Source organism: Rhodnius prolixus, unplaced genomic scaffold (genome assembly GCF_049639745.1).
Source record: "Rhodnius prolixus isolate KJV_2025 unplaced genomic scaffold, Rpr scaffold_1, whole genome shotgun sequence".
NCBI classification, from domain to species: Eukaryota; Metazoa; Arthropoda; class Insecta; order Hemiptera; family Reduviidae; genus Rhodnius; species Rhodnius prolixus.
In genome coordinates, this window is record NW_027411581.1 from 61,682,106 (window position 1) to 61,697,538 (window position 15,433).

Here is a 15,433-nt window from a genome sequence, read left to right on the forward strand (position 1 = left end):
CTGGATTTTAGTATGAATGAATGAATGAAGAACTACCTAACTTCATCAAAGGAGTTCTAGAAAATATTTGGTATAGAGATTAAGGTTTTTACCGCTTCATTCCATTGTTAGATTATGTCACCATTTTCTGATACTGATACAACTTAGAAGCCTATATTTGAGAGAAACTATATTTGTAAAAGAACAGCTGTAAGATTAGTCTTGTTGATCCACAAAAAAATATTGTTACTAAATATTGATTCATTGCCTTTTGTTTTTTATACTGAGATTTCATGTTATCCTTGTTGATGCTGCAGTACAAAAAACAAATCTGCTAGTTGTAAAGGCACTTAATTCAGCATACCCTCTGTATTTAATTAGAAATTTCCATTCTGAGCTTTTTGAAGCTAGGAGATTTCCAAGTCTAAGTGAAATAATAAAGCACTTAGCAATTTCCATCATTGTTGCTCTGGGATTAGTACAAAACGAACAAGTGGCGAGCTTTACTCCAGAATAAAAGCTGCTCCAGAATAAAGCTCCAACATAACCAACCATAAAACTCTTGACTCCTTCTCAGAGCACCATTCAGATTAAATATTCATTTTTCCTGGGATAAAATTTAATATTAAATGTAAAGTTGAGTGGTGATTATTTTAATAAATATAATTTTTTTATTTGTTTTAATATTACCAAGTACGTAGTAATTAACTAAATAAAATGGACAACAGTCAAAGAAAAATTGTTTGTTATTCTAGCTTTTTTTTCTTTAATTTTTCTTTATTATTTTTAAAAGTTAAGAAGGAAATCCCAAGTAAAAGATAAGAGAGCAATATTTCCTTTACTCCTTGTAGATACGATTAAAAATTATTTCCTCTATTTCGACGGAATTTAGCAAAGAAGAGACAATCATTGAACCAGAAATGTTTCACATCTTATTGAGGTAAACTTAAAAACATTCGTCCATATCTTAGGGTAAAGAAAGTCCAGGATGAACTCAGTGGTTAGTTAGAAATGAGGATAATTATTAAGGAAATCCCGTAGGAGTACCTTTTAAACAAATAGTTTGGATCCTACAGAAACAGCCAGAAGGAAGGTTTAATGAAGAAGATTGGTGAAAGACGTGTAGTTAGGTCTTGAAAAAAGACCTCTGAAGATGATGCCATCAAAGATTCTTTCTCCAAAAGAGAACTGAATTGGTCTATGTTGAAGAAAACCACTGAATATTAAATGGATTTTTTTTTTAATTCAGCTTTTTGAAAATCGGCAAGAGTGGTCTATCAGAAGTCATTACTGATGAAAATCGCCTCGACCTATTTCTGTTTTTTTTTTCAATATTTTGTTCTTAGCATTTGAAACGTCAACGATTTCTGTTATGGAATTCTTTGTCCGTTTTGAAATTACTTTACAATTTCTTGATAATTTTGCCTAAGACCGTCATACTTGGAGCATTCTAGACGTAACTTCCTGTACATAGATGTTATAATAAAATATTTTTATATCTTCCACTTGTACGGTTTGACTGTTTCTTGTAGAATCGAAGGTAGAATGCGGTGAGAACCCTCAGTATTGCAGAATAAAGTTACAATCTCTTCATAATAAGATAAGTTTATGATGGTCAGCACTGGACAACTGTTCCAAGTTTTTTTGTTTTGTATATCATAGAATTCATAGTTGACGTTAAAAATATTTTTGTACAGTAATTAAATTCAATGGAATGCTTAATTTTAAACTTCCAAAATGTTTTTTAAGAATCATAAGTTTTACTGTTATCACTTTATTTTTTATTTATATTTTAATCTTTATCAGATTTCTCTCATTTTCCGATAATGTACTTACATTATAAGGCAATAAATAATCTCTCGAGTGGCCTTAATCTAAAAAAGGGAAAGCGATTAGGGTGCGCTAATGACCATAGCTGACGAAAAAAAAAAAAAATGCAATGATTTGATGTCAGAAAAAAGAGAGGAAAATATCAGGTTAAATAAATATCATTACAAGGACAAGATTAGATATTTCATCATCACCTAGTATCATTTCAGTATCGTTGATCATTAAAAGACAAAAAAAGTAAAATGAATATCATGTAACGTTAAGACTATAAATCATCTAAAATAATAATTAAAATGTGAAATATTTGTTCAAAAGATCGTTTGTCAAAAATACAGAACGTATTTTTTTAAAAGAACACAATTTATAGCTATTTCCTTTTCAGCTGATGGGAAAAATTATTTCAGGCTAAAACGCTAAAGAAGTTGGATTTTTGAATAATTTAGAAAATAACGTCTGAAGTGAATCATTTGAATTTCTCTTACTATATTTCTCTCAGTTTTCTCCAAACCCAATCCCAAATGTTTACTAAATGTGGTATCTTTAAAATAGATTCGTTTTAAACAAAGGTCTTTGCTGGAACTTGAAATCTATTTTCACGAATATAATTTTAAACAAACACACTACAAACAATTCCAGTTTAGTGATTTTCAACAATCTCGGAATTCTTTCATAATTTTTAATTGAATTATGAAGATGTTATACGGAACAATTTCATTGAAATAAATATCGGAGATGAGTATAATTCACCTTTCCAACAGAACTGCCCTAAAACGTTTTCGCCTAAAAGAAAAAATTTCATTCACAACTTGTAGCCTAAATTGAAATAAATAATCTTTGATAATTGAAATTCACCAGTTTGGAAGTGACATTTACTTCGAACTCAGAATGTTAGTAACCCATAAAATCTTCGTTGATATTTTGTAGCTGACAGGATCACTCTAACTGAAATGACATTTTGATGAAAAACTACCAATCCTCCCACACAAAAGAAATTAATTTCCTTTGGAAAATGATTGAACTCTAAAAAAAAAAAAATAATTGACGTTATTTTCAAAAAATTCGAAAGTAAATAAAAGATTGGAAGCGTTTGCGATTTTATTTTTGAGATGTTGGATTCCATTTCTATAAGTACAATTTTTAAAAACAATGTCTTCACACTCAGAACGCCATGATTATCATTTAAGGTTTTAGTACCTAAAGTACCTATTCGTGAGCAATGCATAAAACATGACTGTAGCATTAAATCAAAACAAGCGTACAGTCAACTTTACATACTGTAAGCTTTGCTTGACAATTGTTGACTGAGATTAGTTAAAAGTCAGTGGCCTAACACAACCTTTTGATGGTTTTAACCTCTTTAAAAAATTCTGAACATCGATTGTTGAGAAGATATTTTTAGATAGAATAGTGTTGCTGTCCATAAAAACATATATTTCTTCAAACCGGTTAACGTTACCAGCTGTTAGTCCAATTCCTCTTTTATTTTGTAAAAGATTTTCCGACCTCCATTATTGCTTCCAGTAGTTTTCAATTAACTTAAAAAACAAAATATAAAAATGATGCTCAAAGTACATTATTTTGACGTCTATCTTTGATTAGAGTGTTAGTAGTTTCTTAGTTGTTTTTAGAACAGTTAGGTGCGTTAGGACAATCCGAGAACTCTGGAATTAGTTTTAGTTCTAATTGCAGCACTCTCGCTAGAGAGCAGTGACGTAACAGCCTCCCAACGTATTGCACTCAGCAACGTGGGCAGCTGAATGGTAGGGATTAAAGTTTCAACGGGATTAGAACCGTGTACGCCGCTTACATTTAGTTCCTGTAACTTCTCTAACCGAGCTGGGAGAGTCGCCTCTCTCGGCGATCATTACTGGCGCCACCTAACTAATATACAATGTGGCTTGTCTCCAGATATTGCAGTCTTGCTGTTTTTGTAATACGTTTTGTACTTGATTCTGTGACTTAACTCGGGATATAAGGAGTTTTATGATTCTTTTCAGATGGTCTTCTAAAAAGTTCTAGAAGGATGTTTATATCTCCTGCTGAACTTGTGCATTTTTACGATGAGCAAGTCTTATCATTTTTTGGCAGTTAAATTATTTAAAACAAAGTTTTCTTCTTTAAATACACACACACATATATATATATAAATAGAATAAATATAAAGGGTTTCTTCCTTATCAAAAATAATTTAATAATTATTAACTACAAATAAATAAATAAACCAACGTTTTGATTGGTCATTCTCACTTCAAATAAAATAAGTTATTTTATTTCAGAATTGCAGTAGATATATTGCGTTCCTAAGTTATTACCAAAAACTGATCCTATCCGTGTATTCCATTTGCTTTCTTCTCTAATGTGTATGAATTTACCTGATTATAAATATTTGTTAACTTTAGTTTTTTTTAAATAACTTTCAATAAGTATATTAGAAGTCTTTAAATTGCATGGCAAATACAATCGATAATTTTGGTGCGATAAGGTAGTCTATTAATCAATTATCGTTATTTGATTTTAATTCTTCCGGATGAATGGAACTTTATTGGCATTTTACCAATTAGATACAATCTATTTTTGCCATTTACCCATTTTTAAGTAATCAATTTAGGAATGACTTAGTCTTCTCATTATTTTATTAACTTTCTTTTCTTCTAAATTTTTATTGGATTCTGGTGGTGAAGCACTCACATTATATTCCCATACTGCAATTAATACAGTAACATTTTTTGTTAAAAATAATTGGCGTAATACACAGACTAATAAACAATTTTATCCTAAAAAAAGGAAGAGAAAAAACTAAGGGTTTTCACACGCTTGCCTTGGACTAACTTCAGTATCTTTCCGAGTTTACTTCGAGAAATTGAGGTTCACTTTCTGCATCGCTTACTTCGTGAAGGAAAGTTGAGCACTCGTTCATCATATAATTGGACAATCTACTACAATATTCTGAAGAAATTTTATTTAAATAAATAATTAGGGATGAAACAGCTAAAGAAACATCCATCCTTGTAATTAGATTGTTGGCCAGATGCACCAGTCTAGATCAAGAAGCTTGTAAGGACGCTAGTATTGATGCAGATATCTAACAGTTCTATCATAGATCCGGTTCCTTAGTAGGGTACTTCTGTTTATAATTGCTGGTTAAGTACTTCCCTCTCTCATTACTCTGGTTGGCCGGAACCGCAGTGCAATTAAAGGCGTTTTAATTAGGCCACCTTCTCCTACTTTCTTCCTCCAGAACATCATTTCTTTTCTTCAAGCCTTTTCTTTTGCTTTTTCATTCATGGCTTCTTCTCACTTTCTTTATCTTTTTTTGTTCCTTCTTTCTTCAGCAGCCGGCACTAATTTTTTCCTTTCAATAAGCCGTCGCATGATGTTGTAGTCTCACCCTTTTCTTTGCTTTACTTTTTTTTAATCTTGTCTACCCGTAGTAAATATAATTTGTAGTCCTTTGTAAGAAGGCATTAATCTAATCTGGTCCGTAAATCTCTTTTAAACTGAAAGCCTCTCTAAACTGTAAAGATGTTATATAAAAAAAAAAATCACTTTTTATGCCACTGAAATTCTTTAATTAAAAAAAAAAAAGATTATGATTATGTTTCTAATCTCCAAAGTTGTGAAGATAAAAACAAGCGCTACGGCAAATAACTCATGATTTATTCAAAAAAATTCTGGGATTTATGATATTTCAATATCATTAATGGTTGTAGCACTCTTAATTCTTAATGTTGGCTGTTATCGAAACAGTATATAAGTATTTCAATCCCAGATCAATAAAATGTGCCATTTTCCACCAGTCTAAAAGGGTTAGATACAGAAATATCCATAAGTTTACTTAACACCCCATCAAATTACAGGATAGTAAGATTCCCAGCAGAACATATTAAGTGAAATAAGGAAGCTATTAAAAGGCCGAGAAGCTTAATTTACGGCATTAAAAACTCCAACTTATAGCCAATTCTTATTATACAAATTTATAAATAGCACAATAAACGAAGCATATCCCCACGTAGATTAAGCCGATACATGAATAATATATTACGAAGGAAGTAAATAATTAGGAGTTTGTAGATATTATTTAAAAAAAAGAAAAAGAAAATGAGAAAATAGATCCACCATTTCCTGTTTGCTTTCACTTTACATTTGGAGGAGATATTTGAAAATTCTGACAAGAAAAAAAAATTGTGCATTTTTGGTGGGGATATTAATAATCAATCCACGTCCAAGTTTCTTCCTTGATTGACCTTGTTGGTGTTACGAAGAGGTAGTAGAAACTAGTTTGTAGAGTTTGGGTTTTAGTCTGGTTTGGTTGATACCTAAATTTCGGTTGATAAGAATGGTCTCTTGGGCGGTTGTCGGGCATCCACTCCTTGTTCGGAGTAATAACAGAAAATGGCAGCTGTACCATGCTTTTGCGGTTTAGAGGTAGATACTCTAGGTCAGCATTTGTCATTCGGATTTTTTTCCCTGCTGTTCAAGGCAAGCATCTTCTTAGCGGCCTTCAGTGAACTCGCCAAGGGGTCCATTACGTGTACCAGTCAAAGAAACCCCATGTCTGTATTAATCCTAATCCCTTTCTTTAGAGAACACGATAGGCTCAGGAAAAAGTTACGACATTAGGTGAGTCAGTTGCAAACTTTGACTGAGAAGAGGGAAACATCTCTTATATCCTGTCTTTACTTAGATAGCGTTATGAGCACTTCGCACTTTATGGAAACCAGAGGAGATGAAATCCAAAAACGACTGGTGGAAAAACAGTGGGCCTAGTAGAAAGGAAAAGTTTCTCTTGCCAGAAGCAATACAAAGAGCTTGCACATCCAGCCTCTTTCAAAGCTGCTGGGCCTGGAAAACAGGACCTCGCCTCTTGTTCTAATTTAACCTACGGGTGCTTATAAGAAAATATTTAAAGGCTGCTATTTCTTCCCCTCCCCTTTAAATGAAAAGAATTTCAGATCATTTATCCTATGTTTTATAAAAAGTTCCTAAACTCAATATTACTTCAGATTCTCTACAGTTAATATTTCATACAGAAAAAAAAAAAATATAATTTCTTTATGTAATAACAGAAAGTAAGAAGTATAATTTAATAAAAGACGATGTAGAAGTGTTTGCAAAATTAATACCATCAGTCAGAGACAGAATTTTTAATTTTCAAAACCCAGTAAAGAAGCAGAACTAATTTTCCATTGAATTCGCTTCCAGTTATTTTTTATTCATTACGTCCAAACTGAGTTCTATGTTTTTCATTGCAGCTGCACTCTAGTCTCACCTAGGATGGCCGGTAAGAAGAAGTCGGTGTTACTTCCTTCACTTGCTTTTTCAGATTCGATTTCATTTATACAAATTGTGGCAATTTATCTAAAACAAACCTTCTCTGAGATTGACTACCGATGAGAGTTCATAAGCAGACAGGGCAGAAGATACACCAACTTTATAATAACAATGTAAAATTATTATATTGTCAATAAGCCCTGAAGATGACCTAGTCCCTAGGTCGAAAACTCGGCAAAATAAAAAAATCATAACTAAAACTGGCATTATTCTTTCTTCCTTCAGTAGATGAAAGTAGAAGCCGAGAACATTGTATAAAATGCGCTATATATGTTGCCTTCTAAATATTATGAGCTAACCTAGCGGATATGTCTGCAAGGCTGACACAATAACATTCGAGGAATTCTGTTGCAGTCTTCACTTTTGAATATGCATATATGTATACAAAGAGAAAGAGAACAAGATAGTGTTCCCAAGAATTCTCGCAACATCATAGAATATTCTTGGTATTAATATTGGAAGAATCTCTTTTAATACCGGCTGGCAACATTCAAAAATGGAAAATAGTGTCTGCTACATCAGAATCTCGATTTAGCGGAGGTTTGCTAGTTCATAAAAAAAAAAAATCCATATTTTAGAATGCTTGGTCTGTAATCTGTATCAACCTGTACTGTAGCATGACAACATTAGTAGAGAAAAGTACTTTTTCTTCCTAATTTATTCTATATAGAAGAAGGAAATATATTTCTTTAATGTTGAACTAAATAATCATTAAAAGTTTGTGAACATATGTTGTACATGATTCACAAAGAAATTGTGCAAAACAAGAGAGTGCCGTAATCAGAGAGGAACAAAGAGATGTGAGCTATTTTTTCGGTGTTTTTCCACAATTGAAAAAAAAATTTTAGTCATAAGTGATCAAATAAAAGCTCTTTGAAGATGAAGTAGTGAAAATGGACAATGCAGTCCACTTTTTGCTAAATCTGTTGTTCTACTGGGCAATTTTAATCAATGAATTTTATTATAGTTGATATTTTCTTTTATTAAATGGCACTTGGCTTAGGTAAAATGTTTAATCTTACAAATTGCTATTTACGTATAATCAACTTAATTGCCAAATTAAATTGAAATTAAAATTTTGTGCTCAAGTGTAACGTTTTAGTTCATGTAAATAATGTATATTTCCTGGACAATTGTATTGTCAACTGTTTACAATATTACTGGGTACAAGAAAGAATATGTTCTTTAAAGATAACTTACCTATCGATCTAGCTACAAAATCTTCAGTTAAGAAGAATTTTTTAAGAGCATTTGCATTATACTTGTATCTAGAAGAGGATAACTTTCTAAGGGTTGATAGGAGTTATTTTAGACGGATCTACATATGAGGCAATGTCTCAGGATTAGGAAGATTTTTTTTCTGCTTTGGATGACTTAGTGTGCCCTGGAGCGTTCAGGCGCAAGTCTGAGGAATTTGTTTTGAGTTGTCCAGAGTTTGTTCATTTACTACCACTATTCAAAGACGTAACAATTAAAGAGCTGTTTGTCCATTACAAGGATTTTGATTGTCAACTTCCTATTTCTATTTTAAAAATACAAAATCAATATCAATATTTATTGATCTATTCCAATAAATAATTTAAAATGTTAAGATTTATCCGTCAATATTTCAATGTGTTATCATAGGATTTAATAAATTAAAAATTGATCAGAAAGCGGTATAGAGTAAAATAGTTTTTAAATATTGAGGTGGTTTTCCGGGGCCAAATAGAATTTAAATATTTAGAGGATTTACTTTTTCATTATGGAGCCTTCTGTGACGCTGTACACATATGGAGCCTGGGCTTGTAACTGTAATATACTTGGTTCTTTTTTACCTTTCAATTTTAGTGTTAGTTACATCTCAGTAGATTTAATGGTGTACCTTATTTTGGATTTAGTTTCAGTTTCTTAGTCAACCTAGTCCCGTACCATGGGCTTTACCTTGACAAGGACTTATTTGGAATCCTCATTCACAGAGCTCAACAAATGATTTCAACAACTGAACAGACTACTTGTCAATTGATCAAAACTCTCTCTGGCATCGAACTATGGGGTTCAACCAAAAGCTCAAACCTCAGTAAATCCACTCTTTGCAGCCTAAAATTCTTCGCTCTACAGTTAAAGCTTTTTTCTATACTTCCAATCACAAAGACTTAAACTCCTTTCGTTGCACAAATTGCTCAAATCTGTTACAGAAAATTCTATCTTAACTAACAGTCCCAAACGCAATCCACTAATACAATACCTTTTTTTTCAAAATACTTCCAGACGTCTTCCCAAACACTCGAAGACGTTTTATAAGGCATTGGCCTCGCAATATTTGCCAATTAGATTTAGTAGATTGAGAAAATGTAAGGAAAGTACAGCTGGATTTGATTCTGGGTCCTTTTTTTTGCTGTCGAACTTAGGAAAAATGAGTATTCATATCTCCAAACCCTTTGACGAGAGTGCAGAGGAATCATAACAACCAGCTTAAAAGTTATAATATTGATCAGTTTAAAACATTTTACAACTAAAGATTGGCAAGTATACTTAATTAATGCTTTTCGATTAATGAATTTATTTTTTCTTCTATTTCATTTAAACACTGAACAAATAAATAGATTTTTTCTACTTTTTGATGGCCTTCCCCGATAAGGGCTAGGCTGAACTTCAACATTACTGAGGCACCTGAAAAAGGCAGAAAATTTCGATGACGATAGCCAATTAGAGTGAGAGAAAAAAACAAGACTCTGTTTATAACCGACCTATCACCAACATCATCATCGGATTTCTGATTTTTGTTTAAGAATGCTTTTGTGGATGCTTTACTTTTTTTTTCCACGTAATGAGGTTTTTATTTTCTTTAAGTAAGTATCATACTGAAATAAACAATTCCTTTTTAGGTTACTTATTAAAGGGGAAACAAATAATCCCCTAGAGCAGGGGTCGGCAACCCGTGGCTCGCGAGCCGCATGCGGCTCTTCTATCCAAATTTTGTGGCTCTTCAGCCTGTCCAAAATAAATTGTATATTTAAATTTTATTGAAAAAAAGGAAAATTTCATTTATTAAAGTAAAGATATTTTTCAAAAAGAATTTTAAATGTGATAGGTTTGAAATTGAATAGAATTATATTAAAATACAGTACGTAATATGTAGGACTGACGCCATTTTCATTCAAACACAGGTTTAGTTATTATTTATTTGTCTATTTACTTTGAAATATGTGAAAATAAATATATAAAACATTTAAAAGTTATTGAATATCATAAAATAATAATTTGCGAATACAAATGATCTACAGAGTCTTTTACACCATTATCCTTGCGGCTCTTGGTAAGATTTATTAAAATTATTTAAGAAGAAATGGCTCTCTACTTAAAATAGGTTGCCGACCCCTGCCCTAGAGTGTCAGAGAGCGCGAACGAGAACTAATTTTAAAAAGGTTATATTTCTTCTTTAGAGATTCTTATAAACATTTTCTGGTGACTTGATTTCCAAAATCCTCTTATACCAGTGAGGAACATGGCTGACTATAAAAACAATCATTAAAAGTTTGTTGAACTTTTATTTTTTCCCTTTTTTTATTTTAATCCGATTACTTCTCTTAACAACTTATCAAGTTGAAGTAATGTTACAGTAAAGTAAATTATAATGAAATTATTATAGATAAAATTCAACCACTGTTTATTTGCTTTCTGTTTAGTTAATTGGATTTAATTCAGAAAATTTTATTTCCAGTTTAAATAATTTGTTCTGGTACCAACTTCATAGGCAGCTACATCTAGAGGTTCAACTGTGAACAGGCCTCTCGTAGTGAAACTAAATTTACTTCTCTTTAAACAGAACTAACTAGAATCTTCAAAGATCCTAGTTATAAATTAATATTAAGCACTGATTTCTCTGATGAATACTGAATGGCCACCACAAAGGAGATTTACTTGGCCGACTTACTCAAACAAGGTCTCAAAGTTTACATCCTCTAAGGCCCTTGTTTTAAGCTATATATTGTTCATTAACGATCCAATATTAGATCTGAATCATAGAAGAATATCTTTTATAAGCATTTGTTAATAAATTTTTATTACTAGATTTCATGCACCAAATGACGTTTTAAAGTCAAGTATTCCGTCACGTTTTGGAGATCTGTAATTTTTCCCATTTTCAGAAATCGGGACGAATGATGATGTTAGAAACGAACTCAAGGAATTTATTTGCAGATAAAATTTCATTAACCCCAAGAAAAATTTTGATGTATATTAATTTTAATGAGCATAGTTAGCGGGCTGTAATTAATTAACAAGAAGACGGCACTAAAATGAGTAATAATTTTGTTAAACACCAATTAATAATTACAAAATTTACTTAATTCCAAATACATCATAAATTTGTTTAGCCAATGAACTTTAGCGGCACGTTATTTGGGAGAAAGTTAAGCTTTTACTGAAGTATTAAACTTTATTCATGGGATCGATATAGGCCATCAAGTTTACTACGTCAAATGTACTGTAATTTGTTGGCTGTGAAATTAATTAGAAGAATTCATTGTGTTATCTTAGCTATTAGTTTGTTTTAGTAGTTAAAATGGTGTTGATCGACTTCATTGATGCAGAGCTTGGTAGATGTTAGATAGATTTTAACTTGTTTATCTTTTGGAGGATATCCAATCCGATCTAAGAACTACTCGTATTTTAAGGCCGAAGTGCCCTAGAGCTGTTCGTTGTATAAACTAAACTGAAGTTTATCGGTTTTATTCATGTACTTATTGCACTAGGTAAGAACAAGTATGGTAGTCTTGTCTAGTTCTCTCCGGACAAATCTGTTTTGAAGTCTGTTAAGTAGAAAATAAAGAAGTGTTTTTTTTTTTTTTACAAATTATGTGGTTGTGTAAGTGTGTTCAACACAATTCAAAAACTAAAAATGCGGAACATTCAACTTTGTTATTTAATTTAGATTTTCTTTTAGACAAAATCAACAAGTAGCAAGTGCCACATTAATTAATAAATGAATTAATGTTTCATTTCTTTGAGATTTTCTTAAAAACTGCCCCTGTGATTTTCTTTAAAGGTGGAATGCGTCTTGAGCGATTTTCCAGGAATATTCGATTAAGGACACTTTTGGCACCACTAAAGTGCAATGTCAACGCAATTAAATGTGACACTAAAATTCCAAATTTGAAAAATTTAGCTACTAGGAGTAGAGAGAACAAGATTGTTCATCAAGCCGACGCTACTGCGGCTCTGTGTTTACTGTGACAACCTCTGATTAGAGCACTGATTCCAGTCTTTCTGACTAGACTTAGGAGGGACTCAAAGCATGATGGCGTGGATTTTTCTTTTCCCAAGAGCCGAAGAGGTAAATTATTAAAGCATCAAATTTCTCCCATAATTCTGTAGCAATACTGTAACCTTAGAGACCAGTTCTTTTCTAAAGAAATTTCCTAAAAGCGAGCTATAAAAAGATTCCTTTTCTGGACGACCATTTTTAACTAAAGACTAATTGTTGCTTACGGATCCTAGAATTTTAAGGACGGTGATCTCCAGTTTATGTTCCAAGTTCTGGTAGTATTCAAAGATAAAGAAGCCACAATTAAATTTAAATCTTGTATTAATTAATCCATCTGGAAGAACTTATGATAATAAACGAACATCGCCTCTGATCACAAATTATTATTATTAAGCGGTTCCTATAAACGTAATCCCGGCGCTTAGTTTTTTTTAAAAGAAGAGGAATAACTGTGCAAGGTTTTAATCGTACATTCAAAATAGGATTTGCTATTTCTTAAAAAATTCTGGATTGCAGTAAATGTGAAGCTTCCATTCTATCGTGCAAAATATTATCGTGGTTTTTTTTACTGCTCGAAAGAAGAAGTATTGTAAATCGATAGATTTTGATAGGCGATGAGTTAGAGTTCGCCAGAAGATTTGATAATCCCAAGCAATCAATTAAATCCTCATCAATTAAATTATTATTAAACACCTGGATATATTGAGAGAATGTTAGTAGTGGTGTTTCAATTTTTGGGCAGGCATACTCGCAGGGAGCCAAGAGCCCTAAACAAGGGTCTATTCAAATTCAAACTAAGTAGTATATTTAATAAATACATACATAATACTTTAATAACTTTCATTTTTTATTAAAAACATTTCAAAATTCTACTTTGCTTTTTTTCTGTTTAGAATTTCAATTAAATGCACAACTAATTTTATAATGAACTTATTAGATATCTAACATCCATGCATTACCTATTTTTAGTTCTTTTAAGATGATAATGAAGCAGAAAATTGTGATTTATTTAAAAGGAGAGTTTGGATTTTACATTATACGCACGAATTGAGATTTGTCTATTCGAGTGCAAACGAGCGTGGCATCTAAACGAAAGGTAATTCTCCTCGTTGCTTTCTTAATAACTATTATATTTTACTAACATCAATTAAAACATTTGAGACTGTTCCTGGGTCCTAAGTTCACTAATTGTAACAAAAGTTTCCTAAACAATTTTATATTTTTCAAGAATAGTTACTACTTTTACAAGACACGACTGAAACAGTTTATTTTTCCAAAAGGGCTGTTTTGTTTCAGTTCTGTTATTATTATTATTTTATGTTTCTCAATATTCTGATCAAACATTTTCTTTTTTGAAAATCTATTTTGAAATTATCTGCTTAAAACAAAATGCCACATCTTCAGTTTGACTTCTGCTTGGTTCTTTTTAAACTTTGGTAGAAAATGAATTACAATTAGTATTTTGTTTAGTGTAGTTAATAAAATAATTTTAGTGGCGACTTCAAACCTAAATTATTGTTTAAAATAACACTGAATATTAAATTTAAGGTACCTAGTGCTTTATTTCTAAATAGTCAGCCTTTAAATAGAAATACCATAATAAACGTTTTAGTAGTTTGTGCTTATGCAGTTAATTAAATGGTAAATTTCTCTGGTATCAGAGCAAAGTTTCAAAGCAGTTTTAGCTTGTAAATAGTGTTTAGCAAATAGCGCCAATCGAGGCTAACGCAATTGAATCCCCTATCGTGCCCTTCGCTGACTATGAATTGCAAATGGGTTAATAGTGTAGTTACTATAAAGGAAGTTCTAAATTGCACCGATGTAGGTATCTTCTAAGACGGAGATGATCTTGATTGGCAAAACCTTCCAAATTATTTGGGAGATATTCACCTCAATCACCTTACTGGTTAACATAGCCGCTAAAATCTTGTGGTGATTATTATTTATACTTCTCTTCTTTTTGTTTACATTTGTTGAAAAGTTCCCTGTTCTTGGGAGATAACACCCAGTTCAGGTGTTAGTTGATCGATTGGTTAGTTGATTTTAGTTTGATAAAAATTCCATATCTTCTTCCAGAAGATCTACATCAACCACTGAAGATCTGTTAAAATTTGTTTCTTCACTGCATTAGTACATTTAGAACTAATTCTTCCATAAACTACACATTTTTTTCGGGTATTTTCTGCTACAGAACAACTATTTTTACAAATAATATCTTAGAATTACTAAAATTTCGTATATTGCAGTCATAATGCACAAAGAAAGAACGAGATAGAATGTAAATAATGTTTAAAGTTATTGATTAAAAGGTTAATACCCGAAAAACCGCTAGATGGAGTAGGCTATACTATTCGGTTATATGTTTTCAAACTAGATGACTAGATGAATCATCTCTAAATGATCCTGGCACTGTATCGTGAAATGTTTGCTTTAAACAATAAAAGTGGGATAATATTTTTTTGATTCTTAGCTTGCCAATACAACATACATTTCTTTTGCGCGAATTAAAGCATAATTTTGTGTATGGATTTTAATATAATCTTAATTTATAAAAAATTTGTTGTAAGTAATTTAGAGTTATGGTTTTATTTATATTTCCTTTCATCTGTTCTCTTGTTTCTATATTTCCAGCTTATGCAATCATTCTACTTTTAATCATTTGGCTATAGTTTAATTCTGCCTAAAAGGAAGTTCATAATTTTAGCTTCCTTCTGTTTAAGTTTTTTTTATTTACAGAACACCTCCCTTCTCACAGTTGAGCGATACAACTGTAGGCTCCTTTTTTCAATAGAAGAACGTGATAATTTGATATTTATTTAAAAAAAAAAAATTAATTTGTAAAAGAAGATTATAATTATCATTATGAACAAGTCTGCAATTTATCTACAATTTTTTGATTGTATTAGGAGGGATACATTTTTTATCCCTCTCTCTCCGTCTATTTTTTCTTTTCTTCCGTTTCTTCTTGTGACCTAATTAATTAATTACCTCTTTCTATTTCTGTACAACTATCTAAATATCTTCAGACATTTACACCAACCTGTA

At 31.5% G+C, this 15,433-nt stretch overlaps 1 protein-coding gene across 1 annotated transcript in view; it reads right to left on the reverse strand.

The window, feature by feature from the left end:
* Nucleotides 1-15,433, reverse strand: part of LOC141450766 (43 kDa receptor-associated protein of the synapse homolog) — a 129,435-nt gene that overhangs the window by 78,671 nt on the left and 35,331 nt on the right. The window lies entirely within an intron of this gene.